We start from the raw sequence: 24,764 nt of genomic DNA, 5'->3' as shown, positions 1-24,764 counted from the left end.
TTTATACACCTGTCAGCAATGGGTGTGGCTGAAATAGCCGAATCCAGTCATTTGAAGGGGTGTCTACATACTTGTATATATAGTGTATCTTCAGATGAATATAGTTTCCAAGATCATTAAAAATAAAAACTTTTCTTAATTGTAACCGATCTAAAAAGTTAGAACCAAGCCCCCCTCCTCATCCACACCTCTGTAAACTCCCCCATGTGGTCCACCAATTTACCGTAGGCATGCGCCAGTGTCAGCACCCGCAACATAGCTCTGAGCTCCGTACACCCCACCCACTGCATCTGATGCTTCCTGGCTTCCACACTGCTACTTTCACCTGCCCCAACAAGTAATTACCTAGACAGTCCCTCCACCTGTTGACTACACTAAATGTAGGTCCCCTCCAACGTACATCAGCCCCCCTGGACATAGAAACAACAAGTGCTGCACTGTCTCCTCCTCCCCACTGATGGATCAAGGTGGAAGAGAGAGGAGGATGAGAGAGAGAAGAGAAGAGAGAGAGGAGAGGAGATGGAAGGAGAGAGAGAGAGAGGAGACGAGAACGGAGTACGAGATCGAGAGAAGAGAGAGAGGGAGAGAGAGAGAGAGAGGAGAGGAGAGAGAGAGAGAGAGAGAGAGAGAGAGAGAGAGAGAGAAGAAAGAGAGAGAGAGAAGAGAGACGAGAGAGAGAGAAGAGAAGAGAGAGAAGCCTGTTGAGAGAGAAAGACCACTCATGAAATGTTTATGATTGTATTTTCTTAACTGGCTAAGAGAGAGGTTGGGGGGGGGGTCATGATATGGACACAGAGTGCCTACACGGCAATCAACATCATAGGAGTCAGCATCTATATTCAGGAAGAGAGGGAGCAGAGGGAAAGGCGCTAAATAAAGAGTAGTGCCCTGACACAGGAGTCTCTGAACTCTACACACCAGAGACACAGAGACACCCAGAGGACACAGAAGAGAGACACAGAGAGAGACACAGAGAGAGAGACAGAGAGACACCAGAGACACAAAGAGAGCCACGAGACACCCAGAGACACAGAGAGGATACAGAGAGAGACACAGAGAGAGCAGAACACAGAGAAGATAGACAACAAAGAGAAACCCAGAGACACAGGGACACAGAGAGTCACAGAGACACACAGAGAGACACACACAGAGACACAGACAGAGACACAGACAGAGACACACAGACAGACAGACACAGAGAGAGACAGACACAGACAGACACAGAGACAGACAGAGACACAGAGACAGACACACAGACATACATACAGAGACACGCACAGAGCACACGCACAGAAGAGAGACAGAGAGACAACAGAGAGAGAGACAGACAGAGAGAGACAGAGAGAGGACACAGAGAGAGACACAGAGAGACAGAGAGAACAGAGGAGACACAGAGAAGACAGAGAAGAGAACACAGAGAGGACACAGAGAGACCAGAGAGAGACAGAGAGAGCGACAGAGAGAGAACAGCAGAGAGACAGAAGAGACAGAGAGAAACACAGAGAGAGACACACGAGAAAGACAGACAGAGACACAGAGAGAGACAGAGATATGGGAAGATGTGCAAATACAGAGTAAAATACCAAGGTAGAATAGAAACAAGGGAAATACGAGTTAAGCGCTAAAGAGAAGAAAGAAAGGAATGGACAGAGGAATAAAGAGAAGTGAGAGAGAAAAGAGGAGTATATAGAGCAGAAGTTAAGAATGAAAGCAGCTCCACTCTTGACCCTGTTGGACCCAGAAGCACAATGGGATCACTCAATTTACCGTTGCATGGAGAGCAGGCGGCAGCACAGAGAACATCTACTACTGCACAGCCCCGCTCCGAGACCCTCCACATCGCGTGTGATGAATGAAGACGCCACTGAAATCTAAAGCAGACCTTCTCTTTCTCATCCACACGCGCAGGAATTGTGCACAAACGCACTGCAACCCACCTCGACTTAATGCATAGTACAGTTCATCATATGGTTAGCGTCTTCGGTGTAATTTTTCTAAGCTGTATTTCATACTGGGCTGTAGCTGTTAGCGATCAGTGTGTTGTGTGTGTGGCTGTGTGTTGGAGTAACTGGATTGCATGCACATTGATAGCTTGATCAAAAGCGAGCGTTATATGAGGATATTGGAACTGAGTGTGCTGTATAGCCGTCTCTGTGTCTCCGCCTTGCTTCTACCTATTCTCTCTCCCTTTTCTTCCTCTCGCACTCTGTCATCCTATCTCCCTTCCTCCAAGTTATCTGACCACATCCCCTAACAATTCATAGATTAGCATGCCCTTACACCTCAACCATCTTTATCCTATTTCACAAAACTCCATTTCACTAAAATCAACAACTATCTCGTCTTCTGTGGCTCTCAAGAGACCAAAGGTTGAGGATAACAGCCTAAAGATAACCTCATGGATAGTTCCAACATCTACCTCCCCATCTTCCCGTGTCTACTAACAGTCCGCTCCTTCTTCCCTTCTCTCCCCCTCTTCGCCTCCTTCTCCATGCCGTGTCAAGCCTTCTGACACGCCATTGAAGCCCCTTGCGCCAGAAGAAACGTGAGGAGCCTCACGCTAAAAAATACTGAGAGAAGACGGGAGCTGCCACGATTTGCCAAGAGAGAGGAAAAAAAGAGCAACCCATAATCTTCATAACAGGGAGGGAGAATATAGAGAAGGCGATAGAGAAACAGGGCGGGAATCAGACAAAAGAAAAATGCAAAGAAAACGGACACAGAAGGAAAGTAAGAAACGACGGACAGCTTCAACAAGGAAGAGAGAAGATGAGGATATGGATGAGTTTTCCTGGCAATATGACAGTGTTATTCCCTTACGTGTTTCTGTACCGAGGTTCATCAGTAAGAATGAAATTCCTAATGGCTGAGGCCAATGCTGAAGCTCTCACCTGGAGCCAGACTGACAGACACCAAAGCAGGCAGCATGGCTATACACTTCATCCAGAAGAGAGAGAGAGAGGCAGAGAGAAGGACAGAAGAGAGAAAGAGAATAGAGAATGAGCAGAGAAGAAGACAGATTATAAATTTATACGAGCGAGGAGGAAAAGGCTACGGAAAAGAAGAACGAGACGAATTATAGGCACACGGGTGCGTTTGTGCGGGTTTTATCTCCTAAGCAGTTCTCCCCCAAGTCGAGGCGCGGGGCGAGCAGGCATTCACGCTCGTGCTCCCCGTCGACCTACTTGGGGGGCTGCAGTCCATCCTTCTCCCCCTTCTTCCCACCCTCAGCTTCATCCTTAATCCTCTGCTCTCCACCCCCCTCTCCCTCCCATCGCAAAGACAGCGCTGGAATAGGAATCACTGCCGCACGCTGGTGAGGCGGCCACGGCTAACTTTCCACATGTTCTGGTTATCAAGATCTCTTAAGAGCTACACTGGGTTCCTGATTTTATGAGACAGTAACCATGACGTGTGCATACTATAATGTCCAATGCTCAAGTACATGAACACTTAACGGTGGGAGTCTTTACTCTCTCTGTTTCCTCTTTTATCTCTTTTCATCAGATCCCTCCTCATGACTTATTTCTTCTAAAGTATTGAGGTGAAAAACACAATTCTTTCTACATTTCATTCGTGGGTAACTACATAGAAATGTTTTCTAAAAACCTGACTCTGAGAACTGCTCCTTACTCAACGGTCCAATTTCTCATCACTACAACAAGCAATAACAGAAGGAGAAAAAAAATCTCAACTCAAGAGCTATCACATTTTAAAGAATGTGCACCACTTCACAACAAAACTGTAGTACCTACATGACGTGAGTGATGTCTTAAATGATGATTGGTCAGTCTTACCAGCCAATCGTTCGAACCTTGACCATTCAGAGGCGGCCAGCTCTGTCGAAGTCTCCAGATGCCATAAACACGTCTCCATCTAGGGCATCTGCAATGCGTTCCGTACGTGAGTGGGTGTCTGAGATACACACAAACACGGGTTGTAAACTGGCGGCTTGGCGTGTCTGGGGCAGGGGGTACCACCCTAAGTAGAGACGAGATGAGGAGAGGAAGAGAAGAGAAAAAGCGTGATGGAAAGACAATGGAAAGAAACAACTGGAAGTCTCAAAGTGAAGAAGCGCGAGTTGCATAGAATGTAGTTGGATCAGTATCCAGTCCACCATCCCTTATAAAAAGTCAAAAGGACGAAAAGGAGAGAAATTTAAAGGGGGGGAAACTGTGAGAGTGGCCACAACAAACGAAGGAATGGTAAAAAGAAAGGAAAAGCACAACAGAGAGGAGTCCTGGGATCCGATGACTGTGCACACCCAGAGAGTTGCCAGAGAGAGAAGCGAGCTGGTGAATAACAGTGGCCCACCTTTAGTAGCCTCCCCCAGGTACACAGCCGCCCTCCAACACCCACCACCATCATACAGGAGACCGAAACGAAGGACGAGAGCTCAGAGAGAAAATGGAATGAGAGGAAAATAACAGCATTGAGAGAGGATGAGCTCAAAGAAAAGAAGAGGGCGGAAAGGGAGAGCAGAATAGGAGGGTTGGTAAACGGAGATAACAGAGACCAGGTGTATGAACAATTGTGTGTTATCTGTATGCCACTATTGTTATGCATGTTATTGCAGGGGTGCAGTCTGCTTGCTGTATGTGTTTCTTATTTACATGTCTGACGGTGGGGGCTGGAAGGGCCCTGGTGTTGTAGAAAGGTGAGGCCTGGGTGGGGTTGTGCCTTATTCATCCACTCCACGGACTGCCCTGCTGCCGCCCCGCTGGGCCTGGACTGCTGCTGCCGCCGCGCAGCCATGATCTCCTGATCAGGGTGAAAGGACCATCTTCTGGAGCACTGGGCCTGCGACCGCCTACGGGCTGGGGCAGCAGGTGGTTGGGCTGGGTGACCCATCTGCTGCCGTGGCCTGGTAGACCGTGGCTCTGGCCACTGAGCTGAGAGAGTAGGCCTGTACCTGGCACACACAGTGTTAGGACTGGGTTTGAGGCCTGCTGACGGTCAGGTTGCGGGTTCTGGCACTCAACCAAGAGAGAGGTCCCTCTGTCACAGCTTGGACGCCCACCTGGAGAACCTTGCTGGGTTGTGAGCGAGCATCGTCCCCCACTCCACCTCCGTGTCCCCCTACTCCTGCACACAGAGAACAGAGAACACGTCAGTGGATACAAACGCCATCGGAATGCCAGTCTAAGACTGTAATAAATCTCTATTCCACCAAGCAACATAACCAACCCCTAAGAGCATCTACGAGGCTTATACACTGTCAAGCCAGTATACACATTTACTACTGCCTTTAAATTACAGCTCTGCTTCTGGTTCTAGTAGGAATTTCATCAGGATCTGTCAAGATGCGTGGATGGTGGGAGGATGTAAGAGGACAAGCGAGGGTGATATTTGGGATGAGTGGAGAGCGTTTATCCGGGGATGTGTGCTGATGATGTCAGATGTCCCTCTCATTCATGGGAAACGCCACACACACAACCACTTCACATAATTACACACACTTAAGCTGACTTCACCACAGGCAATACTCTTGTGCTGATGATCCATGCATGATTACTGTGTAGTTGTCTATGGTTGCGGTGTGGCAGGCCAGACATCCTCACACTGAGTGAATGAGGCAGAAGGGCTGGCACTTGGCAGATGCTGAGAGCATGGTAACAAGTGAGAATAGAAGAGGAGTACACTGCATCAGGTACAAAGATGTGGACAGCCGTATTAACATGAAACGGACCCGTGACTACGGAAGATGATGAAAGAAAGACTGTAGCAGAAACATGGTGTCAGCAGGACGGTTTGTATTAAATGAATAGGCGTGAGGAGGAATTGATTGATGCACTCTCTTCTTCGGCACAGATGACAGACACTCAGATTTAACGACTGTGAGAAGCAGTCCCATAAAATTGTGTGACAATGTTCCTTCGTTTCACTCGTAGGCTATTCCACGCCCTGGTACGGACACACACCATTAGTCATGTATGTTGGTTAGATTCTTTATGCTGTGTAAAAATGGACTGTGTATGTGTATGTGGTGTGTGTGTGTGTGTAGGCTACAAGTCCTGTTGACAGGCTATGACTGATGCCTACAAGGCTATACCATACAGCACTGAGTGTGCACGTCTGGCTCAATTTGAACTTGACAAGGCATTGGCAGAATTCACACCTGTCCCATGTTAACAAAGTGAGAGAGGGACACATGCATTAAAGGAGAACCACTCTGTCAAATGAAGAGAACAAACATTACAAAATCTAAATTTGGCAAAGTAATTCACATCTGATTAATAAGACAATTATTAAGAGCCACTTCCGAGTAATCTCGCATAAACAAGCCGTTGATTTGAGGCGTTTATATGAAGGTTTAGTTTCTTGTTTTCACAATAATTGTCATTCATTTTAATTATGTCCAGTTATCTCACTAAATCTTACTAAACTAAATTACAATGAAATCAGATATAATGTCAAGCCTGTATTTTGGGGTGTTAGCCTACTTCAAAAGGCTATTTTGTGTAGTTTAGAAGAGCATAGTCACCAAAACACAAAGGCATGGAGATTAAATAGTTGTCTTTGTCTTTCTTAATGTGAATAATATTGTAAATTGTTCAACTTAAAAACGTATATTCGTAAGACATTGCTTTTTTGGGTGTTAGAATTCAATTTAGTTGTAGTTAGGACCCCAAATAAACTCTCACCAACCACTTGAGGGGTTGTTGGCAGAGCTGTTCTGAAACTTGATTATGGCATTGACCAGATAGATATAGGCTATGTAGCATTCCTGGTTCTTTATGGCATTGACCAGATAGATATAGGCTATGTAGCATACTGTGGTTCTGCTATTTGGATCTAGCATCAAACAGAGAGAAATGTGGTACATTGCATTCACAAATTATTCATACCCCTTGACTTATTCCACATTTGGTTGTGTTACAGCCTGAATTCAAATACCCCATAATCACAAAGTGAAAACGTGTTTTTAGAAATGTTTCGACATTTATTAAAAATGAAATACAGAACTATCAGAAATATTTACATAAGTATTCACACCCGAGTCAATACTTTGTTGAAGCCCTGTTGGCAGTGATTACAGCTGTGAGTCTTTCTGAGTAAGTCTCTAAGAGCTTTCCACACCTGGATTGTGCAACATTTGCCCATTATTATTTCCAAAATTCTTCAAGCTCTGTCAAATAGGTTGTTGATCATTGCTAGACAACCATTTTCAGGTCTTGCCATAGATTTTCATGTAGATTTAAGTCAAAACTGTAACTCGGCAACTCAGGAACATTCACTGTATTCTTGATAAGCTCCATTACGTTTATTTTTTATCCTGAAAAACTCCTGTCCTTAACGATTACAATCATACTCATAACATGATGCAGCCACCACTATGCTTGAAAATACTGAGAGTGGTACTCAGTAATGTGTTGTATTGGATTTGCCCCAAACATAACGCTTTGCCACATTTTTTCAGTATCGCTTTATTGCCATGTTGCAAACAGGACGCATGTTTTAGAATATGTTTATTCTGTACAGGCTTCCATCTTTTCGCTCTGTCAATTAGGTTAGTATTGTGGAGTAACTACAATGTTGTTGAGCCATCCTGAGTTTTCTCCTATCACAGCCATTCAACTCTGTAACTGTTTTAAAGTCACCATTGGTCTCATAGTAGAAATCACGGAGCAGTTTCCTTCCTCTCCGGTAACTGAGTTTGTTAGGAAGGATGCCTGTATCTTTGTAGTGACTGGGTGTATTGATACACCATCCAAAGTGTAATTAATAACTTCAGCATTCTCAAAGGTATATGCAATGTCTTTTTTTACCCATCTACCATTAGGTGCCCATCTTTGAGAGGCATTGGAAAACCTCCCTGGTCTTTGTGGTTGAATCTGTGTTTGAAATTCACTACTCTACTGAGGGACCTTACATATAATTGTATGTGTGGAATACTGAGATGAGGTAGTCATTCAACAATATTATGTGACTTGTTAAACTAATTTACTCCTAAATGTATTTAGGCTTGCCATAACAAAGGAGTTGAATGCTTATTGACTTAAGACATTTCAGCTTTTCATGTTTTATTCATTTGTAAAAACATAATTCCAAGGTTGACATTATGGGGTATTGTGTGTAGGCCAGTACCAAAAAAATCTATATTTAATCAATTTTAAACTCATGCTGTAACACAACAAAATGTGGAAAAAGTCAAGGGGTGTGAATACTTCCTGAAGGCACTGTACATCATGAAAACATTCCGGTGGACAAGCTAACACAGAGAGGAGAGTGGCAGTGTCCAAAATCACCATCTTGGACTAGATTTACTAGACTTTAGGCTACGTGAAGTAAAAAACAAAAACATTTCCGATATAAAAAATACACATTAGAATAGAATAGAAATCAAAAATCTCTGTTTCGGATTGTCATCATACTAATCCTGTAGCCTGCTATGCAAAACATAGGCAACACCAATTTGCATGCAAGCAGCCACCGCGGCATCTAACCTACCTGCGTTCGCCCGGACTCCCGGTCCGATGAGCTGAGCCTGTCGGGTTAGGGATGAACCAGTGAAGTCCCGTGGGTCTGATAGAGGAGCGGACGGCGGAGGGGGAGCAGCTAGCGAGTTGCGCTGGTCTGTTTGAAAGTGCAGCGCGTGGTGCTCCTGGTTTGCGCTTTGGCTCTCGCGGAAACACTTAATCTCCCGCCTCTTGTGCTGAATGTGCTCGAGCTCTGTGTCTTCCCGCCTCTCCCTGATATGTTCTGGAGCCTTCTGTTGGATGAACAGCTCAATGAAAATGTGCAAAGGGGAGGTCTGAGCACGAATCAATTCATGTCTGACAGGAAGTTTGTGCCTGCATACAATATCAGAGATTCGTCTCTATTTTTCTATCATGTCCATCTATCACAGATGCAGAATTAAACTGCATTTCATTAAGATCAATGTAGAACCAACGATTTGATGATACATTACATACATTTTACTTTATATTCTCACATTTGGCCTAGTTTCATCCTTACCATAGCCCTGTGTTTCTCTAACCTCTTCTGGATTAGTTTACCTCAAGCCAGTCCCACTAACTTTTATGTATTGTAGTACAAGCACACCTGGTCAACTAATCATTAGGCTATTTGAATCGGGTGTGCTAGTTCTGGAATACATCAAATACATTGACTGAAAATAATGCAAGATGACATGATGGATGTCTGCAACCCAACTGACCTTGGCTTCAGGGGAACTTTTAATTATTTTCAACAGATTTTAAAAAAAATTATATGAAAACATATTCTCCTTAACCTACATTTACAGTTTTACAAATAGGAATGGCTCCAAAAGTACACCTACAATTTACAAGAATCATTATGTTGCAAATTTGGACATAGAACAGTAGGCATAGCTGATGTCTTTATAATTTGTGTAAATGCGACACCGTCTGGTTAAACATATGTTGCCTTTGGAGACTAGGGCCTATTACTAAACTCAACTACTCTTGAAAATATCATTTAAAATAAGAAGCTGAAGTCAATGAACAACAAACTAGATGTCCTCAATCTAAACTCTGACTTTAATTAATTAATACACAATGAACTTTAAAAATGGATGCCGGTGCCGAAAGAGAAATATTGTAAAAGAGGAGAGGCATGAAGATAAGACCTAATCTACACATTTACCACTCTCTCATTTGCCTGGAGATTCTCAGCGTTGATAAAGTCCTGTAAAGTTCAAAAGAAATTACCAGATTTAGCTGTCAGATTCATTTAATGCTGCAGCTAATGTAAGAAACCAAAATGCTAACTTGGCTGTGATGTGAATTCAGCCAGACTTCTTACACAGCCTCCAATAGGTTCTTCCAATAGATGCAGATTTATAGAATAAAGGTGCAGAGTAGGATCATTGAATACTGCATTTATGTGCTCAAGACCAAAGGAAAAATAAAATAAATATCTTACAAGAAAATTAACTTTGGCTCAGTGTCAATTTGCACTTTGGGTTGTATGTTGTCTATATCCTCAGAACCGTTATCCTCATTTTGAAATAAGGGCAATATAGGCACTGTCAGTTACATATTTCAGTGTGTAAGGTGCCCTGCAGTCACCCATGGAGACAAAATATGCTAGATAATATAGAAAAGGGCAAAGTAAAGTGTAACAAGTAACATTTAAACAAGGGAAGATCACAGAGCATGGTGGAGTTGTTTTTCTGCTACTATTTTATTTGAATTTGTTCTTTACTGGATTTTCATGGACCAAACAATGGCAAAACACTGTGATACAGTTTCTCTCTTTGGGTACAACCGACTAACACAAATGTTAAAATTATCCCTCTATAAAATGGACTTAAGTACCAACATACAGTATCTCTCTTTCTCCACCTCGATCTCACAAGCTACTCACACACGGACACACGCTGTCTCACTCTCTCACACACATACACAGAACATGCACTCTTTCTGTATCACACTGTCTCACACACGCACACACACACACATCCACACACACACACAAACAAACACACACACAATAGAATACATTCTCAGGAAAAGTCAGTCATACACGGTTTTGCATTTCATACCGATTTTCATCATCATCATCATCAAACACACTAAACGCCCAAAACATCCCTCAACAGGAAGTGGGCGCACCGTACCAACATTAGCTACACCTCTGCAGGCGGCAACCATTTTGAGTGGACTGAGTGGACAAACACCTTGGTTGCATCTGAAAACATTATTAGCTGTCAAATCCATACTTCCTCCGCCCTTGTTCGCTCAATTCCACTCAAAGCTCATTGGAGGAGAGGTTGCAAGGTCCCTCCCCCGGACCACCTCCTCCAATGAGCTTTGATTTGAAGACTAGTAACATTTTCTGACACAACCCTACATGGGCCAAGTTATCATTCTGATTTGAGAGATTTTTGTAATGTCTTTGTGTAGAGATTCTGTCAAACAGAACACTGACACCTCATCAGAAGAAACTGCTCTACACACAACAGTGGGGGTCACAATTAGACTGGGCTGAACAGGTCCTGGATCAGTGCTAGGGCACAATGCAGAATTTATGAATGCGTGACTATATCTGTTCCCATATCAGTGGCCTTCAGTATATGGCCTCAAGGTAAGAAGATACAAGCCAGATAATTATGCTTATCATCCTTGTGCCCAGCACAAAGAATTTAAGTTGTTTATAACCATGTAGTAGTAGAGTATTAGCAGTTTAATAGGTGTGTAATAGATGTGCTGTTTATAAACTGGGTGGTTCGAGCCCTGAATGCTGATTGGCTGACAGCCGTGGTATATCAGACATTATAAACTGGGTGGTTCGAACCCTGAATGCTGATCGGCTGACAGGTATATCAGACCGTATGCCACGGGTATGACAAAACATTTATTTATACTGCTGTAATTACATTGGTAACCAGTTTATAATAGCAATAAGGCACCTCAGGGGTTTGTGGTATAATGCCAATATACCACTGTTAAGGGCTGTGTCCAGGCACTCTGCGTTGCGTCGTGACTAAGAACAGCCCTTAGCCTTGGTATATTGGCCATATACCACACCCCCTCGGGCCTTATTGCTTAGACAGACTCTGCTGGGAGAGTGTTACAAGGGGGAGAACAATGAAAGTGATATTTTGTCAGAACGTTTTACTACTTGAGGTCAGTTTGGGCTCTTTCTGGGTTATGGTTACAGTTGCAAGTGCTATGTACATACATATACTCTCATAGACATCACAATACTTTCAAACAGACATCTGTCTMTCTGCTACTACTCCAAATCAACAGTCTCGTCATCATACAATACATATTTTCTCCACTTGCATTGTGCAGAAATATAAACAAACTAACAGATGTGTTATAGATATTAAATCAACAGTCTAGGTTGATGACTTACAGAAACTGGGAGAAGTCCAAATAGGACAGATTGAGAGTGGACACTCGTAAAAAGCAGGTGGTTTTGAGTGTGCACTGAGTGCCATCATTAAAGAAGCTTTACACAAAACACCCCTTTCCTCTGGCAGCTAGTCAGGAGGGTCTTAAAGGGATGAGGCAGAGTTAGGAGATGGGAGCACACACACAACTAAAATAGTAGTGGGTCGTTAAGGACATTTCCCTTTAAATGATTACTTACTGGCAATACTGCTTTTCAGGCCAAATGGGTGGATTTGACGGTGTCTGTCTAAAGATATTGAATGGTGGGTTTTTTGTTGTGAGAACAAAACGGGACATATTTTTGTCTCTCTCTTTGCTACAACCAAGGTGAAACATTTCTATACAACACAAAACATAAGGAATAATGTAACTTAGATTTTTTTCTACAGTTTACAATATAAAATTCAAGTGCAATTAAAGTTCCAAATATTAGTTACATCACATACATTACTCTCTATAGGAACGTCTGTTACTTGCAGGTAGTTTTTTCATCTTGTTATATATCTTTCAAAATAAAATAAAAAAGTGACTTTTTTGAAAATCAAACTTATTCGTTCACTGTACTCAGTTTGAGGTGGAATGGTCTGGGATGCTGAAATCAGAAATGTCTTTAGAAATCATTTCCCATGTGAAAATGTTGATGTAAAATATGATTTAAGTGCACCAATCGGTATTTTGTGCACGCCAGGGGCCTTTTAAAATAACAAAATAAAGATACATCAATTACCTGCGTGTGACGTCACTCTCTCACACCATCTACGGCGCATACGTACGTGCTCACACAAACACAAATATACATACACATACATTTTTTACTTGTAGCCAACATGTCTGTACGTACATATATATCAAACATCCATGTTGTGCGCTTCTGCAAGTCTACACATAAAATAAAATATACCAAAACGACAACAACAACAACAACAACACAAAAACAAACCCAAACAGAAGTACAGGGGAAAAGCTGGAAATGAGGACTGCAGACAAAAAGACAAAAGAGGAGAGACCGTTCTCTGTTCCTGTGCAGGGAATGCTGGATAGCGAGCACGAGGAACTCTTGTAGAGTTGGGGTGTAAGAGAAGTATAGGGGTGTAGAAGAAGTGTTTCAGAGTAGAGGGGTGTAAGAAGAAGTTTTCAGAGTAGAGGGGTGTAGAAGAAGTGTTTCAGAGTAGAGGGGGTGTAGAAGAGAGGGATAGATTGGCGGGGGGTTGTAGGAGAGATGTAGGGGTATAGACGTGGGGATTAGAAGACATATGGGGATGTTGACAGGGGTAAGGACGTAGGTGAAGGGTAGGGAGGAGTAGATGGTGAAAGGGGGCGTTGGATAAGCATAAGGGGTAAGGACGTAGGTGAAGAGTAGGGAGGAGTAGATGGTGGAAAGGGGGCGTTGGATAAGCATAAGGGGTAAGGACGTAGGTGAAGAGTAGGAAGGAGTAGATGGTGGAAAGGGGCGTTGGATAAGCATAAGGGGTAAGGACGTAGGTGAAGAGTAGGGAGGAGTAGATGGTGGAAAGGGGGGCGTTGGATAAGCATAAGGGGTAAGGACGTAGGTGAAGAGTAGGGAGGAGTAGATGGTGGAAAGAGGGGCGTTGGATAAGCATAAGGGGTAAGCGTCTGGGTAACAAACAGGGGCGGAGCAGTTTATTTGTAACGGCCGTAGGAACGTGTGACTTTGGAGCGCAGCAGCTTGATGAACGAGCGGGGGAACATGTCTTTGGACTCCTGTGCCGTGTACCTGAAGTAGTTTGGGGGTGAGCCAGAACATCAAACAGGGCTTTGATCAGTTTTTTATCCTGCAGGGAGGAGAGGGGGAGGGAGGGAGAGACAGACGGAGGGAGTTATCAGTGAATATTTTTTTTGTACCTTTATTTATGTAGACAGTTAGTAAGAACAAATTCTTATTTACAATGACGGCCTACCGGGGAACAGTGGGTTAACTGCCTAGTTCAGTGCAGAACGACAGATTTTTACCTTGTCAGCTCGGTTACTGGCCCAACGCTCTAACCACTAGGCTACCCGATGCGCCCCAAGATAATATAACTGTACACTGTATAGTATTATCTATTAATTACAATATATATATCACAGTAATTGGACATAATGGAGAGTTGCTTACTTTCAGTATCTCTTGGTGATTCTCTGATGCGTAGAGTCTGCCGTCCGGACAATGTCCTCTATCAGCTGCTGGTAGTCTCCTACAAAACAAGAGACAGGATGAAAAACAGGGTTACAATATTCAGCTGGCTGCCGCCTGCCGCCTGCGGCCTGCCGCCTTTTCACTAAAAGTGTACTAATATTCCACCATCAAACACACCTTGTCACCACTGTACATTATAGTTGACTTAATAAGGCACGTGTGAATGTTAGGGAGTCTGAGCAGCTTAGATGTGTAGAAGCTCAGAGACTCGAAGCATCATAGGTGACATAGGGGACTTGGAAGCCCTTGCCACTGTTGCCCTCATTGGACTTGAACTGGATCCAGAGCTTGCGTGAGCGGGAGGTGAAGGCGATTGGYCGCTCGTACGTCTGACACGTCTCATAGGTGGTGATGGAGGTGGGCAGGGCTAAGGGAAGAAGAGGRAGGGGCTAMATKYAATTGACAGACAGATGGACCAACCAWGAGTTTGGAATCAGCTGAAATAATACTTGATGAATATTAAAATAGCAAGATAGACTAACTACAATAATGTAACAATCGAATTGRCTGGCTAGCTGATGAAATTAAATATCACGCTGTCTGATTGGCTGGCACAGTAASRATGAYTTCCTGGTTGTGCGTACCACTCTTYCTCATGACRAGCACRTCTCCACACTCGTCTTCGATGGGGAGGAAGATCTCAGGCACCACGATGAGGATGCGTCTCTTGTGGGGGGGGTTGATGGTCCAGATACAGTCTACATTGGACGGGTAGTCCCCGGGGTAGTTAGGAGACTCAATAAAGCCTGTGAAGTCYCCCAGCTCACCCCCACACACCTGGTCTGAGACAGGGAGAAGAGACTTGGATGAGTCAGGAAGCACTGGAGACTAYGGCTTTGAATTGAACTAATTTAGCAGCAAGGAACAAGTGTATAGCTTAGAGCAGTGGTTCTCAAACTGTGGGGTGAGGTCCAGATCAACAAGCCCATGTCAGCAACTGTTTTTATATTTACATTTTTTAGTAATTATTTTTGTCGCTCAAATATCACATGAATACACATTAGACATGGCAAAATGTATAGGATTGTAAGAAAATTTGCTTCAAAACTGCAACATTTTCTTTGCACCTTATGACAAAATGTGTAGAATTGCAGGAAATAAGCTTTAAACCTGCAAGAGAGGCGTGAACAGTTTGTCATGAACAGTGCCTGTGCCCATAGAAATAGATATGGCACGTGCGCGGGATGTTCCCAAATGCTGGAAGGAAGACCCCGAGTGAAAAAGTTTGGGAATTCCTGGCTTAAGGGTACAAAGAGGAAACTGAAATGTTTTAGCAGGTGTTACACCAAGACAACTTGTCATTTGTGGGCTATGGTCTAACGAGATGTCACGCTTAAATGAGTCCTCTAACCATGTGCAACAGTAAAATAATTCACTGCCCTAATGAACTAATGTGAGACTGGCCTTACTCTTGCAGTGAGAGACGTTGGTGGCTCCGTCAAAGTCGGTGGTGGTGTTGCCAGGGCAGGTGATGCAGTAGTTCTGTCCAAACTCTGACTGGTAGGTACCGGCTGGGCAGCGGATACAGCGGTGGTTACTGGAGTTGTAGTGGTGTCCAACCACAGCCAAACATGGAGTAATTCTCTCTCGCTCTCTCCTCCTCTCTTTCTCTTCTCTCTCCTCTCTTCTTCCTCTCCTCTCTTCGTCTCTCTCTCCTCTCTCTCTCTCTCTCTCTCTCTCTCTCTCTCACTCTTCTGGCCTTCACAGCCTGAAGGGACGAGCCCTGTACTTGGTCATGAGGCACCTCCACAGGAGAAGCAGAGTACGCCGGCCAGGCTCGGCTGGAAGGACCGCAGAGGAAGGGGTTACAGGACGGAAACATCTGACGAATAATGACCAGCGGACACTGGCCTGGGAGAGGTGGAGAGAAGAAGAGAGTTTAACAGGATCTTACAACATACATCTCTTCAACTGACTATTATGCAGGAGTAGAACTTCAATGTTTATGAGATGAGTCAGTTCCAGAGTATTTTATTTTATTACCGTTATTTTACAGGTAAGTTGACTGAGAACACGTTCTCATTTGCAGCAACGACTGGGGAATAGTTAAGGGGAGAGGAGGGTGATGAATGAGCCAATTGTAAACTGGATTATTAGTGTACCGTGATGGTTGAGGGCCAGATTGGGAATTTAGCCAGGACACGGGGTTACACCCCTACTCTTACGATAAGTGCCATCGGATCTTTAATGACTCAGAGAGTCAGGACCCCGTTTAACGTCCATCCGAAAGACGGCACCCTACACGAGCAGTGTCCAAGTACTGCCCTGGGGCATTGGCTCTTTGTTTAGACCAGAGGGAAAGAGTGCCTCCTACTGGCCTCCAACACGACTTCCAGCAGCCTTGGTCTCCCATCCGGATGGGACCAGGACCAACCTGTTGAGCTTCAGAAGCAAGCCAGCAGTGGTATGCAGGGTGGTATGCTGCTGGCGTACGCTGGTGAGGTTTATGAAATCCTTGTGAATGAAAGGAACACCAACGTGGGGCTCGAACCCACGACCCTGAGATTAAGAGTCTCATGCTCTACCGACTGAGCTAGCCGGCTGATCTATCTAAGGACCATGGTCTTTGCTGCTCTTAGAGGACAAAGTTGGAAATGCCTTGAAACAGACCATGGCTCCAATAGAACTGGATAACGTTTAATAACCACAGGGTGGTGCAAACTACAGCAACATAAGACTGCCACAAAAGCACGCTCACACACACACACACACACCTCCGACTGGAGACGTTTCTTGGCCCGGCGATACCCGTTCCTCGGTGCTGGGGCAGGGTTCACAGGCAGCTGGCCCATTGTGTCCTGGTATGTACCAGGGGGACACACGACACACTGATCATGGGTCTCCACTATAGTACGTCCCCACACCACAGCTCACTGAGACAGGAGAGAGATAGACGTACACACAGAGAAGAGAGAATGAGAGAGACATGTTTTGCATATCATGGTATGGTATATCCGCTACACTGCATAAACAGAGACGGAAGTGGGTTTTGCCTACACACGGTGTCAAACTGCAGCTGTGATGTATAGGCCAAATAAAGGAAACACCAACATAAAGTGTCTTACAGGGTGTTGGGTCCACAAACAGAAAGCTTCAGTACAACCTTGGCATAGATTCTAAAGCTGTCTGAATCTATTGGAGGGATGTGACACCTATCTTCCATGAGAAATTCCATAATTTGGTGTTTTCGTTGATGGTGGTGGAAAGACGCTGTCTCAAAGCGCCGTCCAGAATCTCTCTTAGATGTTCAGAGGAACGGAGGAATTCAGTTACACGGCATTGTTTTTAGCACTACCCACAGAGTTTTTAAACTACGTGAGCGCGACTGGTTCAACGTGCCAGTAATCAGCACAATCGAGATTTTCCCGTTTTTCAAATTGCGCGTTGCTTGGAGTGAATTGGGATGGTGTAGGCCTATACCGATACAGAAATGAGTAACGAGGTAATGTATGTTGTGGTAAGTACATGGGGGCAGCATCTTTATGCACATTCACCATTGGGTTGAGATTGGTGAATGAGACGGCCATGGCATATATTTTTCATCGTTTTCATGCTCATCAACTATTCAGTGACCACTCATCCCCTGTGGATGGGGCCATTGCCACTGGTAGACAAAATAAATGGCCAACTGGGCCTGCCCAGCATGTTAATGACTTAAGCATTATGGGATATGAATTACTTAGGAATTGTAGAGAACAACCTGTATGGAAGCACCTGCTTTCAATATACAGTACTTTGTTCCCTCATTTACTCAAGTGTTTTTCTTATTTTGGCAGTTACCTGTATTTGGAATAGTAAGCTACAACAATCCATATCCCAGGATGCCTTGCACAGGATGCTCCCACACTGTCCGTCTGTAAGACCTGTCCGGTGCTGCATTTGCTCAACGTGCAGTGCAGGTTTCTGGCCACTCGTACTGGGTACAGAGAACTGGATATAGAACTGCTGTTGTTGTGGACTTCCTCAGGTCCGCATGGCACTCTGTAACCTCTGCTTCATACGCTCCCTCACACACTCCACGTTACAACAGAGTTGGGGGTGGAATACACACAGTCAGTACACACACACACGCACCAACAATACACAGAGTCCCGTTACACAAGTCTGCAGAGAAATATACAAGCACACACACTCGATATAACAGAAAACTCCCATTACTCACACCCATACAGAAATAGGTTACATGATTAAAATGTGGGGTATATGCAATCAGCACACAACACACACCACACACGTGACCCACACACACACACACACACACTGACCTGAGGTTGCACAGTCACACTGACCTGAGGCTTCCTTCATCTCCATCTCAAACTCAGCTGTGATGTGGGAAACCTCTTTGGAAGGGGACTTGCGTCCACGCCGCCGCTTCTTAGACGAGTCACACTTCAGATTGACAAAGGTCACCTGGCAGTCGTCAGTACACGGGAGCGGACCCCCTGAGAAGAAGAGGGGGAGGATGAGGAAGAAGATAAGAAGAGGAAGTTGATAGGATGCTGTTGTGCATGGTTTAGTATTGTTTGTTTCAGAGTTATGGCAGGTGTAAGGGCACAGCTCAGGACACATCTAACTGTCAGTTATATTACTGCTACAGTATCTTGCATCATGTATACCTTCTTAGTCTTAGTTCAGTCTGTATTACTTGATGCTGCACACTCTAAGTTAGGAGTAGCCTGTGTTATASAGTACAGTTTGTACAGTCATTTAGGAGTAGCAGGATTTACCTTGCAGGCTCGGCTTGGACGTCTCTCTGTGTTTTTCCTTGTTCCTGGGTCTCAGGTGACACTTGGCATCTTTGACCTTGAAGCGGGCCTTCTGCTTGATGGGCGGGGGTAACGTATCTTCATTTACATAAAGGAGAAAGACACAAACATACACTAATGAATGACCTTTTGACATCCTATGAAAAACATCATAATTTAGGGACAGGAGATTTATCCTGATCACCTGACCTGACCAACTCGTGGCCCTGATGATAGTCCACTGCCCATGGCATATGATCACACACTTCAGAGTGCATCTCCAGGCCACMTTTATTGGTKTTCYCTGGTTGAGGTGAAGTTTAAGTCACAGAGGAACTAACGCAGCCAAATGCTTTATCACGCTCTGCCTGTCTCTCTGGCAATACAGGCAAAACCAAAAACCCACATCGTCCCAGTGATCAGCCGTCCAGCCGACACCAGGGAGGAAGGTAGACGGAATGTGTGTGTATGTGTCTGTTTTGTCGGCCATGTAGTGGGTGGTCGGGATGGCTGTCCTTTTAACGAGGTGCTGGAGACACGCAAGGGTCAGAATGTGTGTGTGTGTGTGTGGTTATGGGTACGCTGAGTGGAGAGGAAGATTGAGAGCGGCGCCAGGTAAACACACAGCACAGTGAGAGGTTCTGTCCATTAACCATTAAAACCAGACACACCAGGACACCACTGGCTCCAGTTTGCTGCTGTGGAGCAGAGGCGCTGAATGGACTGAGCTGTTTGCCGTTCGGGACGCCACATAGAAGCTGTCTTCATCATCATCGTTAACCGTCGTCATCATCTGCCACTTCCGTTATCAGAGCGTGAAATGATAGATCGTGATGAGAGCGTAGCTGAACCGTAAGCGAACCATATGTCTGGGGGAGCTGTGAGATTCTTAGGGGACGGTCCAGGATTGGCGCTCTGAGGTGAGCTGTATTTCATATCACTTAACACTCACACCCCCAGCCAGATGGTGAGTCTTTCTATCTCTCCATCTCTATCTCTCTCTCTCACACACACACACTCTCCATCTCCCTCTCTACCCCTCTCTCTCGTTCTCTCTCTCTCGTTCTCTCTCTCTCTCGTTCTCTCTCTCTCGTTCTCGCTCTCTCTCTCTCGTTTCTCTCTCAGTGCATTCCTCTGGCCGTGCGAGGGCCCTCTCCCTGTCCAAAATCTACAGAGTGCTGAAGGAAATATAGGAGTGACGACATGGCGAGCACCAAAGGCAGGGGAGTGAAGATTCCGATGGAGGGAATGAAGAAATTGAGGAATTTAAACCCACCGGCAACGGGAGAAGTGAAACGATGACAACCGCATCGACGTCAAAAGGTCATGACCGAGCTGCGAGACTCTGATCTCACTGTATGTGTGTGATTTAACTAGAAGTGGTATGGTTAAATATCTTTATATTGAACAAAGTATGACATCTCTGACTACATGTCCCATAATGCATTGCATACCTGCACAGGTGAGCAGGGCGGTGGTGGCGTTCCTCTTCTGTGGTGCCTTCMCAGGTTGCACCGGCACACCACAGCTTAGTGTGTAGCTGTTYTCAGAGTCTGGCGGGACACACACAAGTACATGTCAATTACAACCCTGTCCATCCCAGGTCAATCCGTTTAGACCAGCTCTGCTCTGTATCCCTGTCTTCTGCCACTGGCTGACTTGTTTATGGCTATTAAACCGACAGCACTGAGGGACAGGGTGACATGGGACATGAGGAAATATGTGATTGCTGTCAAAGTGATAGAGGGGTCCATCCGAGGAGCAGTGTGACCCAATCCCCCTGCTACGCTAACCGCCTGAGGTGTGTGTGTGTGTGTGTGCTAACCATCTGATGGCAATGTGTGTTTCTCTTGGCTAGTTGACGTTCTGATGGAGTGCGGAGGAGTAAAATACTTGTATTAGTTTTCTATGGCCTCACTTTCTCTAGTATTTAAGAGCTACAAGAGACTGCCATATGAAGCCTGCCATAAAAGAACCCTCCACACCTCGAGCACACCACACACACACACACACACACACACACACACACACACACACACACACACACACACACACACCACACCACACACACACACAGCACACCACAAGCACACACACCACACACACACACAACACACCTGCATAAATACATTTCCTGAGGGATGGGAAAATTTGCACGAATACAGTCTAGCCATATGAATTCGCGCACACGTACCACGCACACACACAAACACACACATGTCTAGTCAGAAGAGGGATGAAGACTTCAGAGCTCATAAAGCGGGATATGAATGAAGAAGACGCAGGCTTTGCGTACACCACAAGAATTGAAAAGCTTTCCTTCTCCCAAATTAAGACATGCTCCGAAAGATAAAAAAGCAATTATTTTTCACTTTGTGTTTGAGAGCTATCCATCAGTCTCACACTACAGCAGCCAAAGCCAACCGGAGCAAACGTCTACTCAAAGCAGTCCCAAACAGAAATATGGCAGGCCCGATTAAAGAATGTAATTTGTTTTACAGATGTTCGTCTGTGTTAAGCACATTCGCAGAAGGACCAGGGTGCCTGCATTGACAGCCAAATAGCTTTATAGGCCATTTATAGCTTAGGGCAACACCAGACGAATCACTCACTGAGTGAAATATTTTAGCTGAAATGCCCCCTGACGGATCCTTTGGCCAGTGACTGAGAAAGGTAGGTAGGATAGATTAGGCCTTAATCTGAGCCCTACATCCAAGTGGGAAAACTTTCAGTGGAGCTCTGCTTGAAGGAGAGCAGCGTGAGGATTGGCCTGACCTCTAGAGGGCAGAGAGAGATGGAGCGGCTGGAGCTCAGTAAACCACGGATACACAGGCATTGTCATTGGATAAGAGTCAGCTGAAGACTAGCGCATGGACTAAACCTCACCAGACCAGTCCAGATCAGAGAAGGTAGAAGGATTAATGTAGTTTAACCAGAGAAGGTAGAGGATTAGATAGTTTAAACCAGAGAAGGTAGAGGATTAACGTAGTTTAACCAGAGAAGGTAGAGGATTAAGTAGTTTAACCAGAGAAGGTAGAGGATTAACGTAGTTTAACCGAGAGAAGGTAAGGATTAATGTAGTTTAACCAGAGAAGGTAGAGGATTAACGTAGTTTAACCAGAGAAGTAGAGGATTAACGTAGATTATAAACCAGAGAAAGGTAGAGGATTAACTAGTTTAACCAGAGAAGGTAGAGGATTAATGTAGTTTAACCAGAGAAGGTAGAGGATTAATGTAGAGAAGGAGGGAGTGTAGATTGCAGATTGAGGAGAGTCGAGGTTAAAGGCTAGGATTCTGCTGGGGAGAAAGAGTGAAGGTTTGGTCTTTGCTGTAAGGTGTGTGTGTGTGTGTGTGTGTGTTGGGGTGTGTAGGACTGAGCCACGTACCTGCGAGGAAGAGTGCGTTAGAAGGACAGGAGAGTGAGCACACCTCCACCCCGCCTCTCTTGTCACAGCTGAGCTGGGCGCGCGGCGCTGGCTTCCCATTGGGCAAACACTTCACCGCCTCTGAGGAACATAGAGGGTCACATCACCATGACAACCACCGACCGGTCACAGCACAAAAACGATGACACACGCACACACGCACGCACGCACGCACTCACACACACACACACTCCTATGTCTATAGAAGACACACACACACAGTAGACGTTTAGGTGCTTACCGGTGCAGTCCTTCTTGTTCCAGTGGAGTTTCTGACCGGGCGGACACAGACACTCATAGCCTCCCTGTGTGTTCACACAGCTGTGCTCACAGCTCCCGTTGTTAATGCTGCACTCATCTATGTCTGAGACACAACCACAAAGAATACAGTCAGAGGGTGTGTGTGTGTGTGTGTGTGTGTGTGTGCACATGTACGTGGTCGAGTATCATCAAAGTTCAGAGGGACATCATCAGACATGATGTCCCGGACCTGCTGTTTTCGACTCTSTCTCTCTACTGCACCTGCTGTCTCTAACTCTGAATGATCGGCTATGAAAAGCCAACTGACATTTACTCCTGAGGTGTTGCACCCTCTACAACCACTGTGATTATTATTATTTGTGAACGTTTGAACATCTGTGAACGTTTGAACATCTTGGCCATGTACTGTTATAATCTCCACCCGGCACAGCCAGAAGAGGACTGGCCAACCCTCAGAGCCTGGTTCCTCTCTAGGTTTCTTCCTANTGGCCATGTACTGTTATAATCTCCACCCGGCACAGCCAGAAGAGGACTGGCCAACCCTCAGAGCCTGGTTCCTCTCTAGGTTTCTTCCTAGGTTCCTCCCTTTCCAGGGAGTTTTTCCTAACCACTGTGCTTCTACATCTGCATTGCTTGCTGTTTGGTGTTTTAGGCTTTGCTGATGGGTTTGCTGATGTAAAAAGGCTTCATAAATACATTTGATTGATTGATTAGACAGAGCCTGTGCTACGAGTCAGTGTGTGATGTCATCAGTGTGAGACAGACAGCTCATGTCCTCTCAGTGCTCTATATCTGACTGACTGGTATGTGTTGACTGCTAATGGAACGCCCTTAAGACAGTGGCCTGTTTAGTCTACCACTGAAGAACATGGCTGTCAGTCAGACAGGGCCAGGTGAAGTAGGATCACAACACACACACACACACACACACACCCGTCAAGCCTACTGCCTCCGCACGACATGTGTGTGACAGGTACAACACACACACATGCACACACAGGCAGGGACGCAGGTACGGAGGGCTATTCAGGGGAACTGAGGTATGAGTGTGCTTTCAGCAGCGCCATCTGCACGTGCTCAGTCACCCCTCACTAACACACACAATAAAAAACACTCTCCCTCTCTTTCTATTTCTCTCTCTCCTCTTCACTCTCTCTCTTTCTCCTTGTCAGTCTCTCAGGGCTTCTTACTTTGTGTCAGTCAATTCCTTTTTATCTGTGCCTCTCCCTAGCTACCTGTCTGTCTAACTCTTTCCCATGTCTTTCTAAGTGTGTGTGAGTGTGTGTGTGTTTGTGTGTGTGTATGCGTGCAATCCCATGCATGTCTGTGTCMTMCTCACCTCCGCAGTGTGTGAGGCCGTACAGAGTGTATCCTTCCTGACAGACACAGTCGAAGCTGCCAGGGTAGTTGACGCAGGTGTGGTCGCAGGTCCTCTCRAAGGAACACTCGTCAATATCTGAGAGGAGAAACACAGATCGTATGTGATGCTACTACACACGGGGGCTGTCCAAAATGACACCATTCCCAATATAGTGCACTACTTTTGACTACAGCCCCATGGCACTCTATTCCCTATATAGTGCACTACATTGGACCAGGGCTCCTAGGGAATAGGGTGCCATTTGAGATGCTGCCATGAACTGGACCATAGTGAGTCACTCTGACCATGCCGTCACCAAGGACTTATGGACAGTATAGCCAGTGTCTATATGAAACATGCTAAAGATAGGACAGAGTTAACATCCATGTTCTCAGTACAGAGCATTTTGACCCGTTGCATCACCGCCTGGTATGGCAACTGCTCGGCATCTGACCGTAASGCGCTACAGAGGGTAGTGCGTACGGCCCAGTACATYACTGGGGCCAGGCTTCCTGCCATCCAGGACCTATATACTAGGCRTTGTCGGAGGAAGGCCCAAAAGRTTGTCAAAGACTCCAGTCACCCAAGTCATAGACTGTTCTCTCTGCTACCGCACGGCARGCGGTACCGGAGCGCCAAGTCTAGGACAAAAAGGCACCTTAACAGCTTCTACCCCCAAGCCTGCTGAACAACTAAACTAATGAAATGGCCAGCTGGACTATTTACATTGATCCCCCCTGCTTTTACACTGCTGCTTCTCGCTGTTTATTATCTATGCATAGTCACTTTACAAATGACCTCGACTAACCTGTACCCCCACACATTGACTCTGTACCGGTACCCMCTGTATATAGCCTCCACATTGACTGTACTGGTACCCCCTGTATATAGCCTCCACATTGACTC

The 24,764-nt window shown here is 45.3% G+C and overlaps 1 non-coding gene and 1 pseudogene across 1 annotated transcript; both read right to left on the bottom strand.

Moving 5' to 3' along the window:
• Window positions 1-10,128: 10,128 nt before the first annotated feature.
• LOC111951349 (signal peptide, CUB and EGF-like domain-containing protein 1) overlaps window positions 10,129-24,764 on the bottom strand; it is a 327,661-nt pseudogene continuing 313,025 nt past the window's right edge.
• On the bottom strand, window positions 16,538-16,610 carry trnak-cuu (transfer RNA lysine (anticodon CUU)). Its single transcript has one exon. It is a non-coding gene; the product is annotated as a tRNA-Lys (tRNA).

The sequence above is a fragment of the Salvelinus sp. IW2-2015 genome, linkage group LG24 (assembly GCF_002910315.2).
Source record: "Salvelinus sp. IW2-2015 linkage group LG24, ASM291031v2, whole genome shotgun sequence".
Taxonomy (NCBI): domain Eukaryota; kingdom Metazoa; phylum Chordata; class Actinopteri; order Salmoniformes; family Salmonidae; genus Salvelinus; species Salvelinus sp. IW2-2015.
Note: the sequence above shows the minus strand (reverse complement) of the source record. Positions and strands in the feature narration are given on the sequence as shown.